A 27,553-nucleotide genomic window follows, 5' to 3' on the forward strand; every position below is an offset into this window, starting at 1 on the left:
AGGGTTAATAAGGTGGGACTGCGATGGGTCAATAAGATGGGACCGCGATGGGTCAATAAGAGTGAATAAGATGATCAAAACAATTTGGATGAAACTACTCGCATGAACGAGATAATCAAGAAAGCTTTGAGGTGATCCAACACCTCGATTTTGTCGTGAATAACATTTTTGGATGTGAGGGCTGATGCCCTAATTTCAAGGCAGATGACTCAATTTGGACTAAGGAGATGGTTACTCTATATGGGGGATGATGAATCGGGTACGAAACCTTGAGATCTTTTTGGAATATGTCCTCAGGTGTAGGGTCCAGAATTATTCCACTGGGGATTATCAATCGGGAATGAAAACCCGAGTTTCTTTGGCTGTCTTTAGATTACCCTCTTTGAGACTCAACAACCAAGGGGTCAACTGCCATAGTTTCAAAGTATGTCAATTTGTGCATTGGGGCCAGCTGCCCTAGTTTCAAAATATGTCTAGGCAAGAATGGCTCAGTCAATGAGGCAAAAGAATTATTCAGAAGTTTATTCAACCAGGCAAGTATGATTGAATGGTGCTCTATTGCTATATGTATGCATGTTGCTACCTAAGATGATAGAATGCAGTGAAATGTTGCTATGTGTGCATAGTGATGCGTGAATGCAAAGATGTATGCATGTTGCATGAGATGCCCTTTGTATTTTCTTTCTTATGCAAGGCATGTAATGTATGGTAATGCATGAAATGCATGGTAATGCATGAATCTCTTCTCCTTCCATCGTGCTTGTAATCGACAACCCAATCTCTGATCTTGGGTGTGCTTTCAAATTCCACGTTGCCGTTGATTCTGGTCATGTTTCAAATTCCAAAAGGCGCTCAAAATCTGCCCCAGTGTTTACGTGTCACCGGTTATGGCCCTGTTTTTGACTTTTATTCTGTCCTAAAAGCTCTTGAATTTGCTCCAATGGAACTCAAAAACTGCCGCAGTTTCGATCCTCGTCCACTGATCTTGGTTATGTTTTCATCGTGCACTCTGATATGACGGCATCGGAATTAGTCCAAACAAAACTCAACCCAGAATCTGCCCCAGTTACCATCGTTTGTTATTGATATTGGCTTCAAATTTGGCTTCGACACTAAGGCACCCAAATCAGCGTCACTAGAACTCAACATGGAGTTTGCATCATTTTGGTACATCTGTAACTATTCTTGACCATTTTACCTATCTTTCACAAGGATCATCTTTTGGTGAATGTGTCCGTGATTAAGCCCTTTTGACCATCCGTCCTCCTTTTGGAGCTTTTGAAGAATGGAATTTTTTTTTTTTTTTTTTTTATGGAGGAATGAATGATGAATGATCATGCATTTAGGACATCAACTTGCTAAATCAAAAGGCCATATGCACAAAATAGATGTTTTACTGTGTTTACATGCTATTTCAACGGAAAATTTCATACCAGTATTTGAGAACCCTACGATGATGGTGCTACCTTTTCGAACTGAATAGCCGATTTTCTTCTTTCACCGATTGCCCCTGTTTTATTGGGGAACTATTCTTCTACCTTGTTCTGCCGTGAAACCATTAGGAACCTCTTGTTTAATGGTTGCCCCTAGTTCTTCCAAGTCCAACCCATGTTTTGATCTCAAGATGGTCTTTAAGACTCAGGACGAAACGTAGGCTTAAGAATATGGGTTTTCAAAATAAAGGGGAAACCAAGGCTCAAAAATCCCATCCCCTCATAACGTTTGCCCCAGTTTGGGGTTTCTGCAAGGTATTGACCGAACTTGTCATGTGAACAAGCTGCCTACGTACCTTTTCAGGATCAGGTCATTACGTAGTTCAGACACAATATTGCGTCTGACAAATCATTTGATACAACAATGTATACCAATCTGGTCAGGACTTTCATTTGGACTGTAATGCAAGCTAGGGTTTGGGTTAAAGAAGAAAAGAGTTCAATAAGGCTCAAAATCGTCGAGTTTATCAAGGGTAATTTGGTCAAAGATCACATGTGTAGTATGTCCCTTATTTTTCTTTCTTCTTCCTTTTCTTCTTCCTTCTCTTTTATTGTAACTTTTGCTTTTCCTTTTATGAAGGAATCTTAACTTCATTTTCATTTGAATTCCATTTGGGACTGATTTTTTTTTTTAAACTGCCCCAGTGTGGGGTGTGATCCTTTGACGGGTTAATCAATAAATGAATTTTTCAGGCTCAAAAGGGCTTGCAAGAGATTTCTTCTTTGAATTTCTTTTGGGTAGCAGAAAAAGGGCCTGCCATCATTTCGATAGCCCATTGTTGTCTCATATGACTTGCCAAACGCTAGGAGACCCAACCCAGGTTAACATTTTGGTGAACTGGCTTTTAAGAAAAGACTAGTTTAACATTCAGGCTCAACTTGGTTAACAATTGGTAAATCAATATTTGGTTCTTTTTAGGGATAACTTGTCGGCCAAAGATGGCCATCTATCATTCGATCAAAACTTGATTAGCGGACTGACATGAGATTCATGGAACCAACATATATTTTACTGAGGCTTTCAGAACTTCTTTGCAGTATTTGAACTCATCGAGTGATGAACATTGTTTCATCTTCCTTTATTTTCGTCTTGTAGCTTGAATTTTTCATAACTAACCCCTGCTTTTGGTTCATGAATACTAGTATTTTATTTTCCTTATCTTAGCAAGAAACACGAGTAAACAAAATTTTGGACATTGAACTCTCGATGCAAGTGATATACGAAAATGCATAATTTCATTTCTTTGATAGAAAAGGAAATTTCGGAGACAAAACCTTTAATAAATTGCAACAAAAGAAAGAAGAAAACAAAAGAAAATAAAAGCATCCCTGAAGGGGGCGAACAATCAAAAGCTTGCCACTTGTATTTCTCTGTTTCCGTGGTCAAAAAGTAAACCCATTTATTCAGACTATATGCAGAATATCTCTGGTTGAAAACTTGTTGTACTTCTCTAACTGATCTGAACTTCAAAATATTCTTTTAATGTTGCACAACAGGCTCCTCCACATCAATTGCCAATAGACCCAAATCTCTTAAGGTTTGTACTTTATGCTTGAAATGCCAACATTTCTCGATTGAATGACCTATTGCCCCAGAATGATACTCGCATCGAGCATTTGGGTCGTACCACCTTGGGAAAGGGGATTGTAGCAACAATCCTGGTATTGGTGCAACCATTTGGATTTCCACCAATTGCGGGAACAATTCTGCATAAGTCATTGGAATAGGTTGAACTTCTTTTCTCTTTCTTTCCATTAAGGGGCTCCCTCCCGTGTCCTGAACACTTAGCTGCCTTGAAATAGGCTTAGGTCCGAAGGAAACTACTTGGGGTTGCGCACCTGAATGCACTATCTGATGGACTGTGGGCTTGTAAGCAAAATTTTTATTTGTCCATCGGGTTTTACCCTCTTGGTAATGATGCCCCTGAATCATCTGTGCTTCCTCATCTTTCTTACTCTTACTCGGGTCAGTTTTTGCATCACCACTTTTGGTTCTTCCGACTTTGATGGCCGTTTCAATTCTCTCTCCAGTAGAAACAATATCCATAAAGTCATGTGGGGTTGCCCCTAGGAGATGTCCGAAGTAGGGATCTTTCAATGTATTCACGAATAGGGAGATAGCCTCCCTATCTTCCACTGAAGGGCTCACTTGGATGGACATGTCCCTCCATCTATATGCATATTCTCTGAATGTTTCATTAGGTTTCATTTGCATGCTTTGTAGGGTCATGCGATCAGGTGCCATTTCTATCACGTGGCGGTACTGAGCCATGAAGGAATTTGCCAGATCTTTCCAAGTACGGATTCGAGCTCGATCCTGCTGAATGTACCATCTGATAGCTGCTCTAGTCAAACTATCTTGAAAGCAATGCATCATCAACCTCTCATCATCAGTGTGTGCAGCCATTTTCTGGCAATAAAGGCGCAAATGGGTTCGAGAATAGTGGGTTCCATAGTGACCTTTGGCACCAGGCAAAGGTCATTAGGATCAACGGAGTCAAATGTATTATACCCTTCAATTGCTTTCAAGCGCTCCTCCAATACGTCACAACGACGCTCAGACTCAAATCTATTTATCCCCATATCAGGAGTTGCTAAAGGGGAAGTCCCTGCCACTAGAAACCCCTGTGCTGGCACAATTGGGATGAATGGAGGTATATTTGGCACTGGATCCCCCATGACGCCCGGTGGTGGAGCTGATGTTTGTCCATGATTTAGGGTGAACCCTGGAGGGTGAATAGGGTCCGTATCTGTCTCAGGATCATTCTGTACCGCTTTTCCTTTGTTCATCAACAATTCCAGAATTTTGCTCATTTTTTCAATCAATTCTTCTTGTCCTTGTTCTATGCCCAGGACCCTGTTTTCTAGCTGTTCGCTCATTTCTCTCGCCTTTCTTCGGGTATTGTACTGATGTGTAGTGGTCTTAATTGTTGCTTTTTGCTACTTAAACGACTCCTTTCCTTGAGAAAGCTGTGGACCAAAACTTCCTTTTTAGAACTGAATGCATGATTATGTAAGGCATGAATGTGTGAGTTATTTATTGCATGACCATGAGATGCAATAGATGTTTGTGCATGGATGTAACTAGTGCAATTACACATATAAATAGAGATATGAACATGCATATGACCTATCGTGCATGATTATGTGTGAAATTATGCATGAATGCATGGATGCAATGAATGTTTGTGCATGGATGTAACTAGTGCAATTACACATACAAATAGAGATATGACCATGCATGTGACCTATCGTGCATGATTATGTGAGAAATTATGCATGAATGCATGGATGCAATGTAACCTAACTAACTACTTTGTCAGCATTCTAGGAAAAATCTCACTAATGAGAGATTTCAAGATTAAGACAATCATTGATGGGCCACAATTTCAATTCAATTCTTCCCTCAATAATTCTTTTCCTTGATGATGGTCCATGTACCTCAGATTCTATGAAGGGTCAAATTATGATATGAGGTTGGGGTTGACCCAGGTTAGTCAACCCACTGGATTTGTTCAATACGGGCTTGTGGACTTTAGTGTGCACTGGGACCTCAAGTATATTAAAATATGGGCTTCAATATATTTCATGATGGGATCAGACCCTAGTTTTAAAAGGAATTGGGCTTGGATTGCTTAGAAAATATTGGCCCATATTTTTAGACAATAGGGCCGAAGCCCCCTTTTAAAATCTGGGTTTTAACCTTTTTTTTTTAAATCAGGCTTGGGCCGAGTTTTTACTTAGGAAAAGGTCGGGCCATGGTTTGTTTTTAAAGAGTTGGGCCCAAGTTATTTGAAAAGGCTTGGACCAGATTTTTAGGCAATAGGACCGAAGCCCATTTTTGAAATCTGGGTTTAACCCTTTTTTTTTTTTTTTTGAAAATAAGGCCTGGGCCAAGTTTTCGCTTAGGAAAATGTTGGGCCCAAGTTTGTTTCTAAAGCAATGGGCCCGAGTTATTTGAAAAAGGGTTGGGCCGACCCGTATTTTAAAATGCTTGGGCCAAGTGCTTCATTTTTGAAAGAATGGGCCATGGTCTCATTATTGGGCCTTTTCAGAATACTGGCTAAGTAGTATGTAAGTCTAAAATGGATGCAGAATGCATGGTATAATACAAGGTATCTCACAATATATATACAACACACTATACATGGAGAAGGATGTAGCTCCTGTCCCAACCTAGGGTAGGTACGCATATATAGGGTTGTTCATGGCTCTATCCTAGTTAGGGAAGACTATAGACAAGTATGTGTGGGTAGGCTCTAATCCCTATTGATAAAAAGGTTCCCAATCTAACCTCCATCCTCACCCAAAAGGGGTTTGGACAAAGTTTAAACTGAGTGGAGTGGTTCGCGGGTCCCCACAAGCCTTGCCACGTGGGGACAAACGCTATTACACTCCTATCTAATCCTAGTAAGGAAAGCTCGGGTATAGAGCATGAAAATGTGTGCATTTAAATTTAACCTAATCCCGCTATCCCCACATTTATTCACATGCTATAAACAATATGGAAACAAGATATCTACCATTAATACATATATTCAAAAGATAAGGAAACACAATATATGCAATTAATATGTTTATTCAAAAAAATTTGGAAACCAGAAAATAAGGAAACAAAATATTTACGATTAGTATACAAAATATCTATAATAAATATGCTTATTCAAAATATCTAAAATTAATATTTGGAAACAAAATATCTACAATTAACATTCAAAAAATTAGGAAACAAAATATTCTTAATTAATTAAGATTATTTACAAATTATGGAAGTAAAATATCTACAATTAATGAAAGTTATTTACAAATTACAATATTCACAAAATAAGGAGTAATTAAAAGTTTTATTAAATTTGAACTTGGGATAATTTCTAATTAATTAATGGCTCGACTCCCGTATGTCCCCAGCGGAGTCGCCTAGCTGTCGCGACGCCCGGGTGCGCGGGTGCCCCAAGGCGGCGAAATTAAAATCATTTTATATTTTCATGAAAAAACATGGAATGTCAGAGTCGCCACTAACCTTTAGTGTGGTTAGAACACGTGATAACTACCCCGTTAGGGGTAAAATAGGTCTACATTACCAGAGTTAGGCTCGGGAGTTCGGTTACGCGAGGGGAAGGTACGAGCACCCCCTACGCGCCCGTTCTTACGAACGGTACCTAATTAATTGGAAATTATCCCTAAGTTAATCTAATAAGTCTTTAAATTACTCCTTTTTACGAGTTTATAAATACATAGGGAAAATAAATAAATAAATATATACATATATTCCCTCAGAACTTAAGGTACGTGAAGCCCGAAGGCTCATACCCCCCGCATTAAAATCATAGGGATATACCCATACAAAAATACTTACTAAAATAATACCAAAATATTAGAAATAATAGATATCTCAATACAAAATATAAACATAGGATATAGTTGAGAATTCCATAAATATGTGAAAGTAATATCCTTAACATATTATGATGATAATATATTACCTGTAATAATAATACTACTATAATAATAACACGTATATATCTTATAATATTAATAACACATAAATACCAATATGATATTATAATACCACTTTAATATATATATATATATATATACATCATAACACGTAAATATTAATACTATACCATAATAATACTACTAGACTAATGATACATATATATCATAATTTCACTAATTATACAATATGATAATAATATATCTTAACAAATACATGCAAAAACCCTAACTATAAATAATCAAAATTTTAACATAACTCTAATAAAACCCTGTTAATATTGACAATAAAGGAAACATGACAATAAATCAAACCCTAAAAGTTAAATATAAACAAACATGGAAACAAATAAGACAAAATTATGGCATTTATATGAATCCAAAAATAAATATACAATGATATGGAAATAATCAAACCCTAAAAAATTCAAAATGCAATAAAATGGAAATAAATCAAAAATCCTAAAAAATATGTACTAATAATTTGGAAACATAACAAACCCTAAAGTTAAAATGTGATAATAATATGGAAACACTCATAACCCTAAAATTAATAAACGATAAGGCAATCAAATCCTAAAAATATTAATAACATGCTAATTATGATAACGATGATAACAACAATAATAAACAATATGCTCGTATTTATACATAAACAATGTACTTAATACTACCAATAATGTACAAATAATATAATATTTATACTAACATAATAATAATATTGTTAAATAATAATATCATAACATTACTGTTGATAATAACACACAAATAATACCATAATATTGCTAATAATCATATACAGAGAATAATAATATTTAATATGATCAATATAAAATAAAATATATATATATATATATATATATATAGATATACCTATTAACACTAACAGTAATATATATATATATATATATATATATATGTATATATATGCATAATATAAAAGAAAATATACATATACATATTAACACTAACAGTAATATATATGTATATTTATGTGTGCTGTGTGTACAACAGTGTGCGTGAGTGTGTGCAGAGAGCAGGGAGACTCACCGTGGAGGAGGCACGGCTGGGGAGACGATGGAGGCAGAGGCCTGAGCAATAAAAGTTGCAGAGGATCGCTGGAGACGCTGGCCTGAGTAGGGGCTGTTGGTGTGGCTTGGGCAGCGGCTGTGGTGATGGTGGGCCGGAGAGAGGGACAGTGACGGCTATCTGGGGCGGTGACGGAGTGCTCCACGTGGCCGGAGCTGTGCAGAGGGGCTGCAGAGCTGAGTGGCTCTCGGCTGTGGTGGCTGGGCGTGACTGGCTCACGCGCAGCTAGGTGGTGGCTGCTGTGGTGCCACGGTGGTTGAGTCTCACCGGCTACGTTTTCTGCGTTTTCTTCTCTGCTGTGTCGCCGGAGCTAGTGAGCAAGACCGGAGAGATGAGGATTGCCTTCTTTGCTGCCGTCTGTGCGTGGGCGCTACCCTTGTGCATAGAGTGCTGTGTGGGCTGCTTCGCGGCTGTGCAAGGAGGAGGAGGGTAGCCGTGGCAAAGTAAGAGAGGATCAGAGAGAGATGAGAGAATGGATAGTTAGAGGAAAAAGATGAAGAGCAGCGGCTGGGTATTTTTTTTGTCTTTCTTTTGGCTTGCGCCCGCGGCTGTTGTGCGTGTGCGGCACAGTGCCCCCTTTTGGCTGTGTGAATAAAGCCTTTATATAGGCATTCCCCAAAACCCTAGACCCACTAATAAAATAATAATATATGAAAATAACAATAATAATAATAATAACAGAGTAATAATAAAAATATATGAGAATAATTTGTAATAATAGAAAATTAATAAAAATAGTAATAAAGTAATTACAATAATATATGAAAATAATAATAATAATAATAATAATAATAATAATAATAATAATAGAAATAATAATGATAACAAAATAATAATAATAATAATAATAACAAAAATAAGTATTAATGACAATAATAATAATAATAATAATAATAATAATAATAATAAATATTAATGACAATAATAGTAATAATAATAATAATAATAATAGTGGTAATAACAATAATAATAATAATAATAATAGCAAAATAATAATAATAATAATAATAATAATAATAATAAAGATAATAAAAATACTAATAATAATAATAATAATAAATAATAATAATAATAATGATAATAATGAATAATAATAATAATAGCAAAATAATAATCATAATAATAATAATAAAGATGATAAAAATGCTAATAATAATAATAATAGTAAAAGAGTAATAAATAGTGATAATAATAATAAAAATAATGGTAATATTAATAATAATAAAAAGTTTATTATATTGGGTCTGGGAAAAAATGGGGTGTCTACAAACTATTTATGAATTCACAATTTTTTGTTACTTTATTAATCATACAATAATGCTTAGGTGTTTAACCAATCCACAAACCACACTCAATCTTAACACAAGCAATCAACAAACAAATGATCACAATAAACAAGTTGCAGCACTTTGTTGATTTCAAATACTCGAAGTAGAGTTTGGTTGTAGCCCCATATTAATTTGATTCAAGCCCTATTATGAATGAAATTTGTTTTCTTTCTTTCAACTAAGATTACTGCAAAGGATCAATGTACTCCCTTTAAGGTTTCCGCAAAAGATCAACGTACTTTCTTAAGTCAAAAGTCTTCTAAATCTCGGTTTTGGCTTCCTGCACTTTGAACACACACCACACAATTTATATATGTAGAAAATAAAGAGAATGGTTAAGAGTGAGACCAAAATTTTTACGAGGTTCGGCTTATTCCCAGCCTACGTCCTCGTCTTAGGACAATACCACCTAAGGTTTCAATTATACCGTTCCTTTCTAGGTTGAACAAACTATTACAAGCCTCCTTAAGGGTAGAGCCCCCTCTCCAAGCGATACCCCACGCTTGGTCCAATGATCCAAACAACCTTGAACCATCAAAAACTACAAGAAGAAGATCAAATATGTGTGTACAAAGAATGCTCTCAGATAGAGCTAGTTAGAACAATACGAAATCACTAATATACTTCAATCAAAATATTAAAAAGAATGAAGTATGAAACCCAAGAATTATTTCACCGGTGTTCTTCTCTTGATAAGATTCAAGAACTCCGAATTTTTGCTTAAAGAAAAAATCAGCAACTCAGAATAATCTCAGTTGATCAGTAGCAATTCAGTAGGCAAGAAAGCTTTGAGGGCAAGTGAACTTTTAGAGATGTTTTTCAATTCTTGGTGGTGATTTGATTTCATAGACCATGTATTTATAGGCTTAGAAAGAGTCAAATTCGTGCTGCCCAAGATTACTTGGAGTGTCCCCCAAGTTTTAAGAAAGTTTGGGGCGCAAGAAAATTAAATTTGAAATCAAAACGTTTGAAAAATATAACTATTATCGAGGTTCAGTCGCCTAAGCCTTCAGCCCACTATTTTATTTTTCTGTTGAAAACAAGGTTAGGCGCCTGAGGTCCAACTTCAGTCGCCTAAGGCTACATTGCTTCTTCAAAATTCTTTCAAAAAAATCTTCAATCGCTTGAGGAAATTCTTTAGGCGCCTGAGCTTTAACTTCAGTCACCTAGACAGACAAAATTTCAATTTTTCTGTTTAGTTTTCAAAACCCTTGACTTTCTTGCTTTCTTACATTTAAAATATATTTTTCAGGATTTTTAAAATAAGGTCTCTAAGTCCATTGTATCCCCTAAAGAGCTTCATCTCATCCAAAATGATATTTACAGTTGAAGTACTTACATGAAGCGTCCTAAAACTTAAAAACTCTTTTGATCTTTGAAGTCTTCATGAATGTCCTTTATTTTTCTCTGAGCTTGATCATTCTTTGAGCTTCATTAGCTTTAACTATTTTGAGTATCCTTGAGCTTCCACTTGATCACTTTGTAAATGTAGTATGAATTTAAGCACTTGGTGGTCTTTGGTCATTCTTTCTTGATCCTTTTTGAACTTGTCATTTTAGAGTTCCTGAAATCTCATCACTTGAACAAGAATTAGTTAAACCATCCTTTATTTGTTACCATCAAAACAAGATGTGAAAGTCTTGTTAGGCCAACAATCTCTCCCTTTTTTATGATAACAAATAAGGAGTAAAAATGAGAAAGCCTTGAAAAAGACTCCCCCTTACAATAAGCATACTTTTTAACAATATCAAAGTGATGATTTCATATAAGTTCAAAAATTAAACAATCATATGAATTATAACAACATGTCATTCATTAAAACATATTTTTAAGTTGCTTATATCCTTATTGTATTTTCTCTCCCCTATACTATAGGCCATATGCATTTATGATGATAGGTCAAATGCTTTTAGGTAATATGCTTTTATTTTTAAATTTTCATATTCTCATAATTGCTCTAGAATATCTCTCCCCTTTTGACATCAATCAAAAAGAGATACCCACCAATAATTCAAAGAGCTGTAATATAAGAAGCATAAGCATTATATATAGGCATCAAGGTCCAACAAGTCATAAGTATTTAAGGTTACAGACCAAACTTAACATTAAAAGCAAACGAAGCAGTAAAAGACAATGAAACATAGAGCTGCTTTTTTTTTTTTTTTATACAACGAAAAAGTGCTAAGCTAATCATCAGCATTATCATCACTTTCTTTATCAACATCATCAGCCTCTTCTTCTTCTCCATCTCCTTTCTCACTACCTTCTTCAGATTTTGCATCTGAGGAATCGTCACTACGAGGAATAGAGCTAGTGTCCATAAGGTCACCATGAGACGAACTAGCCTTAGCCTGCTCAATACGCTTAAGATGCTGGTCTAGTGAAGAGTAATTGTCCTGAAGGGACTGAAGACTTGCAAGCATATCATGGCTGAATGATGTGAACTTAGTGAAGAAAGGTATGAACCATGCAGGGGTTTCAGCTGCAGGGCCTTGGAGCTGATCCTGAGGAGGAGGAGGAGGAGGTACAGTTGCTGGCCTTCGTGGTCTCCTTCCTTTCAAGAACCAACCCTCATCGTGTTTTTCATAACCCATCTGTTTGAGGGTTGTAGAAGTAAAAAGGTCATACCGAGTTCTTTTGATGAACAATTTTGAAGGAGTGGTAATACTAAGATTGGCAAAGATAATATTGAGACCATACAAAAGGGTGACTCGATTTGCTTCCAACTTAGCCCACATCCATTTCATAATTAGGCTTACTAAATAAAGCTTCTTCCCTTTCAGCAAGCACCACAACAACAAACAATCGACGTATGAAATATGATCATATGAACCAGAAGGTGGTAGGATGTTATTGGTGATGATTTTATAAAGTATCTGAGCTTTCAAATTTAGTTTTTTGTACATAGGAGGATGCCCAAAGTAAACAGGTTCATTGACCATGATGAGTGGTAGAAACTTTTCAAGTTTGAAGCCTTGTTCAAGAATCCATGATTGGGCAAAGGTGGGGCATTCAAATTCGCCAGGAGTAATATGGAGAATAGGAGCTAAAGTTTGAGGGGTTAGAACTATCTTCTTGCCCCTAACTTTGGTAATCAAAATATTCTCCCCATGAACCATGTTAGCATAAAATATTTTGATGAGGTTGGGAAATAAGCCTTTGGATTGATAAACAACAAAATTTTCCTAACTGATAATCTGAAATAAAGGTAGGATTTCTGGGAATTCAAAGTCAAAGAAATATGTGTCAATAATTTTACCAAAGATTGGTTCGATGGAGCAAAGACGGGTTCAATATATATGCTTTGAATGTGAAGAGACCAACCATTGTTTGATGTTGGTGTCATCTTTTCTTGAAGAAGAACCCCGATTCGCAGTTGTCTTTGAATAAGGCATCTTCAAAATCAGAGAGCAAATGAACACCTCAATTGGAAATCCTAGAAAGAGTGGGAAAGACGTAGGATTGTGATAAGGAGGCTTTGATTTGGAGGATTTTGAGTGAGAAGTTAAGGGAAATTAAGGATAGGGGCTTCAGGTAAGTGGTGAAGCAAGGTTTAGGAGCCTGGAATCTGAAAAGATTAGGGTTTCGCGCTAAAATATATAAAGTGCCCGCAACTGAGGGCGCCTGAAGAATAGGTTCAGTCACCTGGAGATTTTGTGAAGGTGAATATCAACAATCAGTAGCACTTCAGTCACCTGAGGTTTGAAGCTCAGGCTCTTGAGCCCCTGTGTAGGCACCTGAACTCTAAGTTCGGTCGCCTGAAGTCCTCAAATTTTTGAAATTCTCTTTATTCTTAACCTGAAACCTTTCTAACTCACTTCTCTACTATTTAGCAACCCAAGTTCTCTTACAATGGATATAAATCTTTCTTCAGAGAGAGGCTTTGTAAAGATATCCTCCCATTGATCATTTGTGTTTATAAATTCAAGTATGATATCTTCTTTTTGAACATGATCCCTTAGAAAGTGGTGTCTTATGTCAATGTTTTTTGTTTTTGAGTGTGATATAGGATTTTTAGAGATGTTTATAGCACTAGTGTTATCACACTTAATTAGAATGGTAGAGTATTCTAAATTGTAGTCTTTTAGTTGTTGTTTCATGTATAGGGTTTGTGCACAACAACTCCCTGCTGCAATATACTCAACCTCAGCTGTGGATAAGGTTATGGAGTTTTGTTTCTTAGAAAACCAAGATACTAGGGATCATCCTAGAAAGTGACCAGTCCTGCTAGAACTTTTTCTATCTATCTTACACCCTGCGTAGTCAACATCCGAGTAGCTAATCATTTCGAATCTGGTGTCCTTAGGATACAAAAGACCTAAGTTCATTGTTCCTATTAAGTATCTTAGAATTCTTTTAACAACTATTTGATGTGATTCTTTAGGTGCTGATTAAAAATGTGCACACATGCAAACACTAAACATTATATCGGACCTACTTGTCGTTAGATATAGTAAACTTCCTATCATTCCTCTATAGTATTTCATATCTACTAGCTTCCCTTTTTTATCTTTATCGAGGCTTATTGAAGTACTCTTGGGTGTCCCTATGGGCTTACTACTTTCCATATCGAATTTCTTAAGCATGTCTTTTATATATTTGGATTGACTTATGAAGGTTCCCTTTTTAGCTTGTTTGATTTGTAATCCTAGGAAGTAGTTCAACTCACCCATCATGCTCATTTCAAATTCTTATTGCATACATTTAGCAAATTCTTTACATAGATTATTATTTGCTGCACCAAAAATAATATCATCTACATAAATTTGGATTATGAGCATGTCATCTTTCTTAGATTTGATAAACAAGGTACTATCAACCTTACCTCCTGAAAACCCTTTATCTAGTAGGAATCAACTAAGTCTTTCATAACAAGCCCTAGGGGCTTGTTTCAAACCATATAGGGCCTTAGTTAGTTTGTACACATATTCAAGTTTTTGTAAATCTTCAAAACCCGGTGGTTGTTCTACATAGACTTCTTCATTAATATAACCATTTAAAAATGCACTTTTTACATCCATTTGATATAATTTAAATTATTTATGACATGCATAAGCTAAGAGCATCCTAATTGCTTCCATTCTAGCTACGAGAGTAAATGTTTCATCATAGTCTATCCCTTCTTCTTGGTTATATCATTTAACTACAAGTCTAGCTTTATTTCTAACGACAATTCCATTTTCATCCTTTTTGTTTCTAAAAACCCATTTAGTTCCTATAATTGAATGATTTTCTGATTTGGGGACTAATGTTCATACTTTACTTCTTTCAAATTGATTCAACTCTTCTTGCATGACAATTATCCATGAATCATCACTTAAAGCTTCTTCTACATTTTTTGGTTCATCTTGAGATAAGAAGGCATAGTGATGGCATAAATTTTTCAAAGAGGATCTTGTAGTTATTCCTCTTGATGGTTCTCCTATTATTTGATCTTTTGGGTGATTTTTTATATATTTCCATACTTTGGGTAATTCAGTATTGTCAATAACATCATTATTTGATTTTTCTTTATTTTCTTCTTCTTTTGCTTCTACAATTTCTAAGTCTCCTAATTTTTGAGTATTTTGAACTTCTTCAGCTTTTGTTGTTTTATTGAAAGGATTTTCTTCATCGAATGTTACATGAATTGATTCAACAATAGTAAGGGTCCTTTTATTGTATATTCAAAAAGCTTTGCTTTTTAATGAATATCCTACGAATATTCCTTCATTGGCTTTTACATCAAATTTTCCTAACTCATCTTTATCATTTAATACAAAGCATTTGCATCCAAACACGTGAAAGTACGAAATGTTAGGACTTCTCTCTTTCCAAAGTTCACATGGTGTTTTATTTAATTTTGATCTTATTGATACTCTATTAATTACATAGCATGCGATATTCACCGCTTCAGCTCAAAAGTATTTGGGTAAATTGTGTTCATTTAACATTGTTCTTGCCATTTCTTGAAGAGTTTTATTTTTTCTTTCAACAACTCAATTTTGTTGTGGAGTTCTAGGTGTTGATAAATTATAACTAATTCCATGATTATTACAAAATTTATCAACATCTTTGTTGTTGAATTTTCTTCCTTGATCACTTCTTTTGTTTGAGACATTATATCCTTTTTCATTTTGAAGTTTCTTGTATAGATTTATTAACATATTACAAGCTTCATCCTTGGAGGCTAAAAACAGTACCCAAGTAAACCTAGAATAGTCATCAACTATTACAAAGGCATATTACTTACCTCCTAAACTTTGAGTTCTAGTAGGACCAAACAAATCCAAATGTATAATTTCAAAGGGTCTACTAGTTGATATATGTTTCTTCTTTTTAAAACTTGTCTTGATTTTTTTTTCCAAGTTTGCAAGCATCACAAATTTTATCTTTAATGAACTTTGTGTTTGGTAATCCTTCAACTAAGTTCTTTTTAGATAGGTTTGAGAATAAGTTCATGCTTGCATGTCCTAACCTTCTATGCCAAAGCCAACTAGCTTCATTTATGGCATTAAAACATGTTATATTTTGAGAGACTAAGTTTTCAAGGTTTATACAATATACATTGTTTATTCTATAGGTTGTGAATATAATTTCATGATTTCTAGGTCTTGAACTATACACTTATCTTTCTTAAAGATTATGTCATGACCTTTGTCACTAAGTTGACTTATACTTAAAAGATTATGCTTTAGTCCATCAATTAACTAAACATCATCAATAGTAAGTGAGGGTTCTTTACCAATTTTTCTTATACCGACGATTTTACCTTTGGCATTGTCTCTGAAGGTTACATATCCTCCATTTTTTGAACTAGGGACGTGAACTTTGTTCTATCTCCCATCATATGTCTTGAATACCCGCTGTCCAATTACCATCTTTCTTTTGATGGAGTAGTCCTAAAGCATACCTACAAGGAAGGATTTATGGTGTTACTTTTTGAAATCCAAACCTTCTTAATTCTTTTTAAATCATGTCTAGTTTTAGTGTTTACTTTCCATTCATTCTTAACTATAACATATTTCTTCTTAAGTGAACAATTAAACATTATATGTTCCTTATTCCTACACAAGTAGCAAGTAGTATGTTCATGTATATTTGTAAAGGATGTACTTGCATAGTGTTTTGCTTCTTCTACAAAGTATCCCATGAATAAGTTCTTCTTTATTTTGTTTGTAATTCCGTTGTAACCTATTCCCTTTTTATTACTAGCCATCCTTTGTTGTCCAACCATTTTCTCAAAATTCTCTTTTCCTCTAGTAAAATTGTAAATGATCTTTTCTTTATCTTCAATTTAACTTTTGAGATCACTTATCTCTAGTTCTTTCTATTGCTTTCATCATTCACTTATAGTTTTACTAATTTTTGAGACATATTGTTAATTTTCTTTATTAGATCATCAATATGAGAATCATTTTCTTTTTCAGCCAATTTAAAACTTTCTAGTTGATTCTTAAGATTTTCATTTTGTTCTTTTAAGGCTATGTTTCTCTTAGATACTTTAATAAACCTATTGTGTAAATTGAATAGTTCAGCTTGAATTTCTTCATAAGAAGGCATACTTTCACATGAATTATTACTAGATTCTCCACTAGACTTTTCTGAAAAACTATAATAAGAATTTACCTCAGCATTGTGTGCCATGAAGCACATGTTGGCCATCTCTTGTTCGCTTGATTCGTTCTCCACTTGAGCTTGTATCGTTCCATGTAGCTTTCATTGCGGTTTTTCTCTTCTTCTTTTCTTTCTTGAGTTGTGGACAGTCAGGCTTAATAGGTCCAACCTTTTTACAATGATAACAAGTAGGAGGATCATTTTTAATCTTGTTTTCCTTTCTATTTGTTTCTCCTTTTTTAGTTTTTGCACCTCTAAACTTTCTAGTGACCTTCTTATTTCTTTTAAAGAATTTTCCGAGTCTTTTAGTGATAAATGCAAGTTCTTCATCATCTAATTCACTTGAATTATCATCTTCTTCACTTGAACTTTCTTTTGATGCTTTAAGAGCTATAAATTTCTTATTTTTGCTTTCAGGGTTCCTTTCTTTCATAGCCATCTCATAAGTGAGAAGTGATCCTATGAGTCCATCTAGTGAGGTGTTTTTAAGATTTCTTCCTTTTGTTATGGCTGTGGCTTTTGGTTCCCAAACGGGTGGAAGTCCTCTAAGGATTTTACGCATCATCTCATAAGTGGAATAAGTTTTCCTTAAAGCGTTTAAGGAGTTTATGATATGTGTAAACCTAGTATACATGTTTGTGATGGATTCATCCTAAAAGTTTCATATTTACTAATCAAAATTTCAATTCTATTGTCTATAACATTAACGGTACCTTCATAGGTTACCTCGAGTTTATCCCATATTTCTTTTACCGTTTTGCAAGCCATGACTCTATTAAACTCATTTATATCAAGAGCACAATATAAGGCGTTTATAGTACTAGAGTTGACTTATAACATTTTATGGTCAATTTCAGTCATTTCTTTTTCCTCCTTAGGAAATTCTTTTCCATCTACTAGCTTTGTAGGAATTAAGTCATCATGTGTGACAACCTTCCAAGCTTTCCAATCCATGGTTTGAAAATAAATTCTCATTTTTTGTTTCCAAAATGTATAGTTGAGTCCACAGAAGATTGGTGGCCTGGTTGTGGGTTGACCCTCTCCAAAGGGAGCTACTCTTACGTGAGTCATTTAAATATTTATATAACTTCTTTTTAAGATTTATTATAATACGGCTCTGATACCAATTGAAAGTTAAGGTGTAGTCCCAAGAGGAGGATGAATTGGGTTATTAAAATTTTCTTTATAATCTATTTATGAATTCACAGCCTTTTTGTTACTTTATTAATCACACAATAATGCTTAGGTGTTTAACCAATCCAAAAACCACACTCAATCTTAACACAAGCAATCAACAAACAAATAATCTCAATAAACAAGCTACAGCACTTTGTTGATTTAAAATACTCAAAGTAGAGTTTGGTTGTAGCCCTATATTAATTTGATTCAAGCCCTGTTATGAATGAAATTTGTTTGCTTTCTTTCAACTAAGATTTCTGAAAATGATCAACGTACTCCCTTTAAGGTTTTCGCAAAAAATCAGCATACTTTCTTAAGTCAAAAGTCTTCTCAATCTCAATTTTGGCTTCCAGCACTTTGAATACACACCACATAATTTATATATGTAGAAAATAAAGAGAATGGTTAAGAGTGAGACCGAGATTTTTACGAGGTTCGACTTATCCTCAGCCTACGTTCTCGCCTTAGGCTAATACCACCTAAAGTTTCCACTATACCGTTCGTTTTCGGGCAGAACAAACCGTTACAAGCCTCCTTAAGGGTAGAGCCCCCTCTCTAAGTGATACCCCATGCTTGGTCCAACGATCTAAACAATCTTGAATCATCAAAAACTACAAGAAGAAGATTAAATATGTGTGTACAAAGAATGCTCTCAGATAGAGCTAGTTAGTACAATATGAAATCACTAATGTACTTCAATCAAAATATCAAAAAGAATGAAGTATGAAGCTTAAGAATCATTTCACCGGTACTCTTCTCTTGATAAGATTTAAAAACTTAGAACTTTTGCTCAGAGAAGAAATCAGCAACTCAGAATAATCTCAGTTGATCAGTAGCAATTCAGTAGGCAAGAAAGCTTTGAGAGCAAGTGAGCTTTTAGAGATGTTTTTCAATTCTTGGTGGTGATTCGATTTCATAAACCATGTATTTATAGGCTTAGAAAGAGTCAAATTTGTGCTTCCCAAGATTACTTGGAGTGTCCCCCAAGTTTTAAGAAAGTTTGGGGCGCAAGAAAATTAAATTTGAAATCAAAACGTTTAAAAAATATAACTGTTATCAAGGTTCAGTCGCCTGAACTATGGGTTTAGTTGCCTAAGCCTTCAGCCCACTATTTTATTTTTCTGTTGAAAATAGGGTCAGGCGCCTGAGGTCCAACTTCAGTCGCCTGAGGCTACACTGCCTCTTCAAAATTCTTTCAAGAAAATCTTCAAACGCCTAAGGAAATTCTTCAGGCGCTTGAGCTTTAACTTCAGTCACCTGGACAGACAAAATTCCAATTTTTCTATTTAGTTTTCAAAACCCTTGACTTTCTTGCTTTCTTACATTTAAAATATATTTTTCAGGATTTTTAAAATAAGGTCTCTAAGTCCATTGTATCCCCTAAAGAGCTTCATCTCATCCAAAATGATATTTACAGTTGAAGTATTTACATGAAGCGTCCTAAAACTTAAAAACTCTTTTGATCTTTGAAGTCTTCATGAATGTCCTTTATTTTTCTCTAAGCTTGATCATTCTTTGAGCTTCATTAGCTTTAACTATCTTGAGTCTCCTTGAGCTTCCACTTGATCACTTTGTAAATGTTGTATGAATTTAAGCACTTGGTGATCTTTGGTCATTCTTTCTTGATCCTTTTTGAACTTGTCATTTTAGAGTTCCTGAAATCTTATCACTTGAACAAGAATTAGTTAAACCATCCTTTATTTGTTATCATCAAAACAAGATATGAAAGCCTTGTTAGGCCAACAGGGACCTAGACGACTTTTGGGGCCTTTTCTGCCACTCTAAGTAAGGGATGAAAGTAGTAGCAATAGAGTACTAGCAATGTTAAGAGATGAGTTTTTCTTTACATTCTCTACCTCCTCCAAAAGTTCTCTTTTACTGGCTTCATGCATTTTGAATTGTCAAACGTCATTAAGTGGGAGAGAGTTACGTTTAATTTCAAGATATTATACCCCTTCCCTATCCCTTCACAACTTTAGGAGTTACACATTTTATTCCCCTCCTTTATTTAATCTTAGAGTATGGAGTTATGTTAAGATGTCTCTTAATTTCTTAGCAAAGCCTTTTATATGAGTATTATTTCGTTCTCCTTCAATTTGAGGACCGATAACTTTTTAATAAGTCTACTATAAAAAATTGACTTAAATGTTTTGAACTAATTAATTAATTCATGCTAATAAATGTAAATCGAAACTTACAAATGATCATATTGAAATGGAAAATGTAATTCACTTCAATGGATCGGGTTTAGTTATAACTAAAGATGCTAATTTTTTTATATTTTCCTAATAGTAATTATATTTTATATTCCTCAAACAATAATTATTAGCCTTAGTGGCTACATAATCATAATTAATATGTTTTGATGATATTAACCTATTTGTAGTTCCAAGTGTAACCTGTCTTTGTAGATCAAGTTAGTACAGGTACAAGTGACAAATACATGAAGATACTGGATCAAATATAAAGGTCGGACCAAGTAGACATTCAAGTAGGAAAGATCAAGGTGGACACTCACTCGAAAGAACTCAAGCACATCTGAATGAAGCAAGTTTAAAATCATGTGTAATAAGGAGTGTTTGAGGTAAGAACTACTGTAACTCTTGTAGTATTGTTTCACGTAAGATTATTGAGCAAAAGTTGAGCAATTGCATATGCATACTAGTTTATAAAGCATACATTTTTACTCTTATGAGTTTTTTAAAGACAAAAACAAAGAGTTCAGCAATTGCATAAACTACTAATTTAAAGAGTATAAAGGATTTCCCCAAATCATAAGTTTCATATAGATGAGTTTTCAAAGTACAAAATAAGGAGTTTTGTGAAAATATCCTATACTCAAATGCATTTTTATATGGGACAAGTTTTAAATTATATTAGTGTTATAATCTTTTTAAAACTTGGTCTTGGTTAGGTTTAAAACTTCATTTATGCACCTCTCAAATTTCATGAACACTCTTCAATATTTGGAGCATAAATTTTGTTAGAAAACTCCAAAAAGGATGATGTTGATATCTATGAAAAGCTACGAAAAAATCCAAAAACTTTCATGTTAAAGACTTTTTTAGTTGAGGGGCAATCAGTCGACTAATTGAGGAAATCAATCGACTGATTGGGCAAACAATCGACTAATTGGGGCAATTATTCGACTAATTAGGGCAGTAGCTAAATATGTTGAATCAGTTGACTAATTGGAGCAATCAGTCAACTAATTGGGTTAAACAATCGACAATTTGCGTTGGCATTCAGTCCCCAACGACTATAAACGGCTAGTTTTCAAAGTAAACATATATATATATATCCCAACAGTCATAAAATGGCTAGTAGCCCATTTTACCAATAAATACAAGTCCAAAGTCTTGTTTTAAACATTGATTTAGTAGTTCATATATCATTCCCACTCACACCATATTTTAGTTCATATTTCAAGTGCTCGACTTCTCTTTTGCTCCTTAACTTTGTTGTGAATCATTACTTTGAGAGAGTTGTGTCAGGTTTTGGTTGTATTAATTATCAGCTCATTCAAGGAGCATTTGTTTTGTATTCTATTTTTAAGTTGTAAAAGGTTCTTGGTGAATCGGATCGCAAAGGGTTCTTGGTGAACCATGGTTGAAGGTTCTTGGTGAACCGAAGTGCAAGGATTCTTGGTGAGCCTTGCGGCTCTTGGTGAGCGAAAAGGATTTGTTCCCGATTGTAAAGGCTTCTCAGCCGGTGAAGGAGTTTATAGTGGATTGTGGAATCCTTGAGTGTCTCTCAAGGCGTGGACATAGGCAAGAGGGCGAACCACGTTAAACATCGGTGTTAAGCTTCTCTTCCCTATACTCTTTAGTTTACATCTTGTGCATGATTTACATTATATTTATTGTGATATAATTGTTTGTATCTTGTCAAGAATTATATTTTGTAGAGAAAAGTCTAATACACAAAAGAGTCCATTCACCCCCCCCCCTCTAGACTCTACTCTTGGCCCGACAAGTGGTATCAAAGCAAGGTGCTTGAGTTATCGGAGAAAAAACCAGAGCGGAAAGATCAAATGGCTTATTTTGTGGACACTTCTTCCCATGGACGATCCATAACCAGACCACCACTGTTCAACAGCTCCAACTATCCAGCATGGAAGAATCAAATGGTCATCTTCATTTAATCACATGATCTAGAGATGTGGCAAGTCATCACAAAGGGAGACTTCGTCTTGAGTAATGACAAAGAGTAACTGAAATCAATAGAAGAGATGTCAACCACAGAAAAAAGGTTAGTACAATTTAATTTTAAAACCAAAAATTTTCTTTATTGTGCTTTGAGTAATGATTAATATAATCATATTTGTGGATGTGAAACCACAAAAGAAATGTGGGATAAGCTTCAAGACACATATGAGGTCTTTGAAGAAATAAAAGACTTAGAGAAGCCTGAGAAAGAAATAGGTATTGACTTAGAAACATTTAGTTCTAATCACATATACACATTAGAAGAAGACAAAATCGATGGATTATCCACCGATGATGACATAGATGAAGAAGCACACGTTTGCCTCATGGTTGACGAACAAGAAGGAACAAGTTCTGATGATGATGATGATTATACTCCTTCTTATGATGAATTTGAAATCACATGTACTAAAATATATAATGAATTAATTGTAATAAAAAAACAAAAACCTTGAGAAAGAGCTTGTTTTAATTAAACAAAGGGAATCCTCCTTAAATGAAGAAAATGTCTCCCTTAAAAGGGAAAATGAGGAGCTTATTGAAAATGCTGAAAAAGACAATGAAGTTTTTCAAATAGAAGTAGGAAATTTGAAAAATCAAATTGAAAATATTTTAAAAGAAAATATTCTCTTGAAAAAGAAAGATGAAGATCATGGAAAAACTATTAACAAATTTACAAGAGGAAAAGAAAACTCCAATAATTTTTTGGGAGTTAAAATAAATAGATTTTACAAAAAAAAAAAAAACTTAAATCCTCTTATAAATCCCATGATTATGCCGCATCAAGTAAAAATAAGGTCAATGAGAGAAAACCTTCACATGCAAACAAAACTTGCTTGTATTATGAAAGAAAAGGGAACATTCGTTATTCTTAGGTGCTAGAGGCAAGGAAAGGAAGCTACTATGGGTTGTTGAGAAAACAAACCCTTTGGGACCCAAAGAAGAATGGATACCAAAACAGATTACTTGATTTTTTCCTTAGAACATAGGATTAGGAAATATGATCTAGGTAGAGTTAAAGGGATTGTAATGACTAAGTAAGTTTAGATGGTGCAAAAATTAGAAACATTTGTCATAATAGCGCTCAAAGTATAAAATCTCATTTTAAGTATAATAACTATTTATTACGCTAGGGACTCTAGAAAATTAAGCCAATATGATGAGTTCAATTGATATATCCAATATGGTCTATAAACTGTATATATCCTTATTGATTAGTTAATGTATATTTAAAGTATTGGTTATAGCTTATGGGAAAAAGTAGTATGCACACCCTCACAAGCTTTAAACTTAGGTTTGTTCTATAGGACTAAAAAGGAATGAAATAATATTTGCTTTCTTAAGTCATTGGTCTTCATAAGATATCATTCCTCCAAAATGTACATGGTAAAGAGACTCTACTAGCCTATTTTTTGGTGAAAATAGAAATCTTGTATTTTTTATATGAAGAACTTAGGCTTTGAATAAAGGATTCAAAAGTATGCTTTAGTAAGTAAATCCATCTCTTGTGGACGAGATGTCTTCCTTTGTTATATAATTTTTGATGAGATATGCTTAAATTTGGACACATTGTAAGTATATCTAAAATATAGCATATCTTATCCCATACATAGAATTGAGTTTTAGGGGAGTTATTCATGACATAATAAGTACTGCATACCATCCAACCCTAAACTCATCTTGGAGCATTGACATTGAATGCTTGATCCAAATTCAAGGGTATTCAAAAATGAAAATTCAGTCATCACAAATAATACAGCAAAACCCTATTAGTGAAAACTTTCAAACAATAATCTATTAGTGCTTACCAAAATATATCCCATCAAGATCAATTAGAAGCATCTACTAGGGATTCTTATATTCATCCATAGTGACTCAAGATAGAGTATTCCCTCTATGCTTGACCTACAAGAAAATTCCTTAAACATTATTAATACAAAAAGTATTCTCTTACATAAGCAAAGATTTACCAAATCAAGATCAATTTGGTAAAGGAATCAGTCATTTGTAATGTCATAAAAATTATGATATTCTTGGGCACCTTCCCATTAGTAGCAAATCGGAAGAACATGTCTCCTATTACTAAGAGCATTGTTCAATAAAGCCTTTGTTGACCTTATGGGTCATTCCCAGTTTTGATAATAACAAATACTCTTGGTATTTAATGTTTTTCAAGTTTGTGTGCCGGTTCATATTAGCAAATCAATTGACGGAACACGAAGTAAAGCCTAAAGACCCTGGAGATTATTTATTGTTGTAATTTATATTATTTAGGTCTGTAATAATTTATATCGGTCTGTAATAATCTCAGCATGTCATGCATGTAGGTTTTGTAAGCTCAAAATAATCGTAGAATGACCATAGGGACCGAATGAACTTAGGGCACCCTTCGTCGACCAACGCCGAATTTTTGGGACTATCTCAAAACAGCCTCAGTAAGACCCTAGTATGACTCTAGGTTCCAACACTCATGTACATATATCATACAAAATTTAAGAGTGTTAAAAATGCATTCAAATTGAATATTATAAGGAAATTGAGAGCGTTCGGGGGACCGAATCCCTGAAGTTCAAAACTCCTCAGGCGCCTGAACTGTTAAAGAGTCAACAGTTGACTTGGGCTCTCGGGCGACCGAACCTTTTTGTGCGTACCGTTCACGGGCACCCGAACCCTTCAAAAGGGACATTCCACCAACTCAGGCCACCGAGTAGTTTAGTTCAAAAAGAGCCCCGGGCGACTGAACACACAAGTTTGGGCTATCGAACCTATGACTGGGCACCCGAATTTACGAAGAAATGATTCTAACTTTGTTTCGGGCCACCGAACTTAAACTCGGGCTGCCGAACCCATTTAAGGACCTTTATTTATTGTGTCTATTCGGGCAACCGAACCTCGGTTCAACCACCCGAACCTTGTCGGGTTAAAACTATTTTAACTAAGGTAAACACGAGTTAATTTGGGTAAATATTTCCTAAGCATTTTAGACTTTTCTAAGAATACCCAATAGGTCCTAAACAGTTATATTTTTGTCTTGGTCTATAAATATGAGTTCATTTGTGAGGATTAAGTAGAGATTAAGAAAAATCATTAGCCAAAATTCTTTCAAACCCAAAATCTCATTTTGCTTATAATATTTCCAAACACTCTCATACCTTCATTTCATCGATTAATCTTAGATTTGCGAGAGTTCTTGCTTGGGTTATTGCATAGTATTATTGCTTATACTCTCATTGCTTTGCTTGATTATTTGATATTATTTTTGGGGAGTCAAGCAAGAGTTTTCCCACAAATTTTTATTTGATAAATCTAGTATTAGGAAAAACTCATTAGCTTAAGGATCATTGCATTGTCATTGCAAAGATTCCTATAGCTTGATTTTTGTTGTGCAAAATATTTTTAACAAGCTATATTATTTTTTCAAACAACTCTTGAGCATATTTCATTGAAGAAAATATTTTTGAGTTGATTTAAAGATTGTTGGAGCATCTTTGAAACTGTTATTCATTATTGAGATTTGTTATGACTTGTTTCAAAGAAATAGCTTGATTAGAACACTCTTGAGTATATTAGCGATCATATCTTGTTGAGTGTAGAATTGCACATATATACCACTGAACTTACAGTTCTTACATGTTTGGTGTGGATTGATTATTACTTGTGCGTAATTGGGTACACATCTGCTTTACATGAAAGTATTATCATTGTACCAATTTCATTTTGAGAGAATATTGTTGTATTTCCAGGCGTGGCCTGAGGGGGCTGTTATCTAGTCCGGTAAGGATTGTGTAAAGGTTGGGGTCAGCCCTTTAAATTTGACCTAGGGCCTTCTCCGCCCCGCAAGGAGAGTTTGTAAAGGTTAAGGTCAGCCCTGTGCTAATTGACCTGGTTGTATTAAGTGCCGCTCCACCTGTTAAGTGAGCATTAGTGGAATCCTCGGGCTTGTGAGCTAGAGGCAGGGACGTAGGCACAGTTGGCCGAATCCCGATAACATATCGTGTATGCACTATTTATCTTTCTGTAATTTATATTCCTGCACATGTATGTTATAGTTAGTGAATACTGCACATGATTTTAATTTCCGCACCTTATACTTATTTGCGCATTTGGAACTGCATAGACACATCCTAGGTTGTGAATGTACTGCTGCTATTTAGGTCAAACCTAGGAAAAAGTTTTTAAATTCCAATTCACCCCCCCCCCCCCTTCTTGGGAATACACCAAAACTAATAACCTCATATACTTCTAAATGCGTTTCCAAGTAGTAAGAACATACTTATCATGCTTCAATTACAAGCATGAAATCTTTATGGAAAATGTCCACTTATGATTACTTTGGATTCATAATTATACTAAATTAGCAAACTGCTCTTAGGCTACACTCAAATCTAAGAAGCATCCCTTGCCGAGAAATATATGATTCATTATTTGGATGTAAATCTGGAAATTATACTAAAGTAATTAAAGGAGAGATTATCTTAACATAGGACTAATCTACCTCTGATATAAGATTCACGTTGTTGAAAAAAATTGCTTGACATGAGCATCAAGGGCTCATCAGAATACTCAAGAGAAGTCAACAATCATTAAATGGTTATTTATTATACTATGCTATTACATAGCTTATATTTACATTTTCTAGAGCTGACAACTTTTCTTACAAATTAGGATCAATCTTTTTGGCTCAATGGACACCTGTCCTAAATGCGCTCCTCATAATTAGAAACAACGTCTTTTACTTTTAGAGGAAATTGTACTAATTAATCCTCTGCAGTGCCTTGCTGTACTCTATAGTGGTGATTGTAGAAGGCTCTGCTAATAGTGCCAAGTGATGAGTTGGCTTGGTATTATCCTTACCACACTTTAACTAAATAAAGTATCGCTTTGAGACTCGAGTATGAAACTTGATAGGATAAAAGGTAACTTTTTAGATCCTTATACTGATTCATGTCCAACTTTGAATAAATAGACAATTCATCTCATTAAAACATCTCAAAGCAATAATAGGTTCTCCACATGAACATTCATAATTGTTTAAGAACCTATTTACCCACACTTAACCATGAGCATCATTGTATTTGTGCAATGCGATTTTTTTTCAAGCATTCGCAAATTAATAGGTTGACTGAAAAAGAAGAAAAAGTTCTTTTTACACTCTTATACTCTT

Source organism: Malania oleifera, chromosome 9 (genome assembly GCF_029873635.1).
Source record: "Malania oleifera isolate guangnan ecotype guangnan chromosome 9, ASM2987363v1, whole genome shotgun sequence".
NCBI lineage: Eukaryota > Viridiplantae > Streptophyta > Magnoliopsida > Santalales > Ximeniaceae > Malania > Malania oleifera.